The sequence below is a fragment of the Somniosus microcephalus genome, unplaced genomic scaffold (assembly GCF_052327205.1).
Source record: "Somniosus microcephalus isolate GS21.2 unplaced genomic scaffold, FLI_Smic_1.0 unresolved_chr5, whole genome shotgun sequence".
In the NCBI taxonomy this organism is placed as follows: Eukaryota; Metazoa; Chordata; class Chondrichthyes; order Squaliformes; family Somniosidae; genus Somniosus; species Somniosus microcephalus.
In genome coordinates, this window is record NW_028225183.1 from 38,592,267 (window position 1) to 38,596,274 (window position 4,008).

Below are 4,008 nucleotides of genomic sequence, written 5' to 3' on the forward strand. Positions count from 1 at the left end.
AGGTCAGGAAATTAGGCAGGGGAAAAGGTCAGAAACTTGGGGAGGGGGAGATGGTCAGTAACTTGGGTAGCGGGAGAATGTCAGGGAATTGGGCAGGGGAGAATACGTTCAGGAACTTGGGCTGGGTGAGAATATGTCAGTTACTTGTGCAGGGGGAGAAGATCAGGAAATTGGGCAGGGGAGAAGGTCAGTAACTTGGGGAGGGGAAGAACGTCAGGAACTTGGGCAGGTGCAGAATGTCAGGAATTTAGGCAGGTGCAGAATATCAGGAACTTGGTCAGAGTGAGAATGCAAGGAACTTGGGTGGGGGAGAAGGTCAGGAACGTGGGCAGGGGAGAATGTCAGGAACTTGGGCAGGGGGAGAAGGTCAGGAACTTGGGCTGGGGGAGATGGCCAGTAACTTGGTCAGGTAGAGATTTTCCGGAACCAGGTCAGTGTGAGAAAGTTTGGAACATGGGAAAAGGGAGAATTTCAGGAACTTGGACAGAGGTAGAATGTCAGGAACTTGGGCAGGGGGAGAAGGTCAGGAACTTGGGGATTGGAGACGATCGGGAACAATGGCAGGAGGTGAAGGCCATGAATTTGTGCAGAGGGAGATGGTCAGGAAATTGGGCAGTGGGAGAACGTCAGGATCCTGGGCAGAGGGAGCTGATCAGGATCCTGGGGAGGGGGAGAAGATCAGGAACTTGCCAGCGGGAATGGTCAGGAATTTGGGCAGGGGCCAGAAGGTCAGGAACTTGGGAAGGGGCATATGGTGAGGAGCTTGGACAGAGGGAGAAGGTCAGGAACATGGGCAGGGGGAGGACAGGAACTTGGGCAGGGAGAGAAGGTCAGGAACTTGGGCAGGGGGAGGACAGGAACTTGGGCAGGGAGAGAAGGTCAGGAACTTGGTCACGGGGAGAATTTCAGGTCTTGGACAGAGGGTTCGGTCAGGAACTTGGACAGGAGGTAGAAGGTCAGGAACTTGGACAGGGAGAGAATTTCAGAAACTTGGGCAGGGAGAGAAGGTCAGGAACTTGGGCATGGGGAGAAAGTCAGGAACTTGGGCAGTGGTAGAAGATCAGGAAATTGGGCAGGATAGAATGTCAGGAACTTGGGTACGGGCAGAATTTCAGGAACATGGGCAGGGGGAGAAGGTCAGGAACTTGGACAGGGGGAGAATGTCAGGTGCTTGGGCAGAGGGAGCATGTCAGGAACTTCGACTGATGGGGAAGTTGAGGAACTTGAGCAGGGGGAGAATGACAGGAACTTGGGCAGGGGAGAAGATCAGGAACTTGGGCAGGGGTGAATCAGGAAATTGGGCAGGGGAGAGATGGTTAGGAACTTGGGCCGGGCGGGAAAAGGCCAAGAAGCTAGGCCGTGGTGGAGAAGGTCAGGAACTTGGGCAGGGCGTGGTCGTCAGGAACTTGTACAGAGGGTGAAGATCCCGAAATTGGGCAGTGGGAGAAGGTCAGTGTAGTGATCAATAGAATGTCATTCTATAGTGGACATTAGGTGGAGCCATAGAGATGTATATAGCTGTATGTATAAGACAACACTACCCAGCTATATATATATTAAGACTACATTACCCATGAGGCACTAGGCTACCCACAAGGGAACAGTCAAGATGGCAGCCTGCACACAGGAGCACACATGCTGCATCTCTACAACTATAGTTACTTGTCCACATGTGCTCAATGAAGTAACTAGCAAAAGCTAGCTGTGTTCATGATAAGAATATCTATTTATTAATGAACATAACATGGTACCAGGGTGGTGAAGATCTGCTGAAAATTATGAAAAGTCACATGGAGAATTTGAAACCACCAGAGCATTTGAATCTCGAGGGAAATGTCGACTACAATTGGCGGATTTTTAAACAACAATTCAAACTCTTCATTGCAGCCATCGGATTCGGTACGAAGCCAGACGCAAGGAAGATAGCGTTGCTGCTTACGGTTGCAGGCCCACAGGCGATAGAGGTATTCAATACATTTGTATTTAATCCAGCGGAGAACAGAGAAAAATTAAAAGATGTGTTCAAAAAATTTGATGCACATTGCTCTCCCGAAAAGAATGAGACGCACGAACGATACATCTTCCATTCTTGGACACAGAAGCAAAATGAGACTTTTGATAGCTTTATAACTGATCTGAAACTGAAAGCACAGACATGTAATTTCTCTGAGCTCAAAGCATCCATGATTCGTGAACAGATTTATTTGGTATTCATGATAAAAATGTCAGGGAACGTCTGTTGAGAGAAATCGAACTAAATTTGGAAAATGCGGTGAAAATATGCCAAGCCAGCGAGCTAGCTCGATAGCACGCGAAGACTTTCAGTGAAATCAATAATGATGCGATTGTAATGAGTGAAAATTCTGCTGTCGGTGCTGTGTCCTACAAGGGGAAGAAGCGTGGGCAGAACAGAAATGATAAGCAATCGGAGGATGACATTTTTAATTGTAAACGCTGTGGTTACAAACACCAGTTAAGACAATGCCCAGCGTTTGGAAAAATGTGCACAAAGTGTAAAGGAAAGAATCACTTTGCCAAACAATGCTTTTCAAAAGTAAAAACAACGAAAGGGCAACAAGTTAATGTGATTGAGGACACTGATTTAAGTGAGACATTTTTTGTAGGAATGGTGTCATGTGAAGATATCTAAAAAGATACAGAATATGTGCTGCCCTCAGAAATGGACAATGCTGAACACAATGTCATTGCAGTAAAAGTGGACAAATGGATGATCCCACTACAGATAAATGGAGCATTAGTTACATTGAAACTGGACACTGGGGCAAAAGCAAACTTAATCAGTATGAGTGACATAAAAAATATGAAAGAAAAGCCCAAAATACAGAAAAAGTCAGTACTATTGAAAAGCTATAATGGACAGACAATAGATAGCTTAGGTGTATGCAGACTTAAAGTGACAGTCAAAGACAAAGTGCATCATCTCATGTTTTCTGTTGTGGCTGAAGGACTTGATTCACTATTAGGTGACAAAGCTTCTGAGGACTTAGAACTGGTCAAGAGAGTCTACCGTATAAACTGTGCCATAAGCAGGCCAGATGACTCAGGTGATGAAGCAGAGAGCCCATCAAGGATGAAAAGGCCAAAGGGTATCCATCTCTTCAAAAAGCCTAGTTTCTCCAAGAAGAAAGAAAAAGACTTTAAGTTCAAAGAGAAGCCAAAGGAAGAAAAGCACAATGAGGATAAACACAAGGAGAAAAATTCCAAAGATATAACCGGAGCAGATGTTGTTAAGCAGTGGAAAGAGAAAAAGAAAAAAGAAAAAGCCTGCACCAGAGCAGGAAGCAGTTCCGGTGGATACTCCTTCTTCCCTCAGGCCAATCTTTGGTCTTCCATTAGCCGAGGCTGCTGAGAGGACTATGCTGTATGATGGGATCCAGCTGCCAGCAGTTTTTCGAGAGTGCATTAAGTACATTGAGAGTTATGGCATGAAGAGGGAAGGAAACATTGGAACCCTCTCCAAGCAAAGATCGCAAGGAGACGTCGATCTATACAAGAGCAGATTGATGACAATGCCACAACAGCATCTTGTCATTCACCGCCAGAACAATCTCATGAAGACACACCAGACTTACCCGTGTTGAGAAGATTCACACGAGAAGTAAAAGAACCTGATAGACTTAATCTTTGAGTGCAATGTAAAGCTTTGAAAATGTGTTGACTGTTCTGAAAATGTTTATGTCTATAGAGCACTGACAAAATTGTTACTGATATTGGGCCAGAAATTGCAGAACGGGGCTTGCAGCGCGTGCAAGCCCCGTATTTGCACTTACCCCGCGCTCCTGCCGATCAGCTTCTGGGACGACTGAACTTGGAGAAATTGAAAGCACATTCCCGGGCAGCGTATGACGTCACGCCGCCCAGGAGTGCAGCCAGCGCGGACCCAGGAGCGTGCAGTGTAAGTGAGACACGCCCCTTGAGGTCTCAGTTTCACTGGACACGCCCCCAATGTTTCTGTCAAGCTGCTTTGCTTTTTTACATGCAAAGCAG